The following is an 827-nucleotide window of genomic DNA, read 5'->3' on the forward strand; positions in this document are numbered from 1 at the left end:
AAGAAACGTTCAGTTTTGAGTGCTTTCCAAACAAAGACCGAAATAGATTCTTGCGAAACTACTAACCTTTTCGTTGCTCTTTCTCTATTTTGCAATTTAAATTTAATCCCCTGGGCTAATTAACCACACCTGTCTTCTGCGATTATTCTACTGATGGAGGTGCAAAGTTCACAGAAAATATCAAAATAAATAAAAAGAATAATATATTATAGAATAGAAACATAAAAAGGGAAGATAAATTAAGAACAGCTTGAAGCAAAGAATATTGTCTACTCTAATTTTTCAATATAATTATCTATATAAATAAAAATAAACGTTATATACGAATAAAAATTACGAATATTATTCCCTTAAAATCTATGTTAAATTAAAAAAAAAATATGTTTCACATTTCTTTAAAATATATTTAAAACAATGTAGTATTAAAAAATATTTTAAACATTTATCTTAAATATAGATGTTTTAAACATAACGACTCTATAATGTACATTGAATTAATAATAATATTAAATTAACTTAGATAATGATTTCAATGTTTAAATCCTATACGTTTTTTGTCAATTCGAAAATAATTAACTGCAGCGACATTGACTTTGATTATCACTTAAAATATTTTCGAAAACCATTCTCGTATCAAGTTGCCATAGTTATTGGAATCTTTGCAAATTGTGAATTGATATGGATTTATTGTTGCGCTAGAATCTAAAAAATCAAAGTTCATGAAACCGCGGCGCAATCTTATATCCCGCGCAGCATGGTCACACACACGTCACGTCACGTTCCTCTTTTATGATGACGTGCATACGCCGCGTTTGTACGCACTCACG

This window comes from Temnothorax longispinosus, chromosome 2 (assembly GCF_030848805.1).
Source record: "Temnothorax longispinosus isolate EJ_2023e chromosome 2, Tlon_JGU_v1, whole genome shotgun sequence".
NCBI classification, from domain to species: Eukaryota; Metazoa; Arthropoda; class Insecta; order Hymenoptera; family Formicidae; genus Temnothorax; species Temnothorax longispinosus.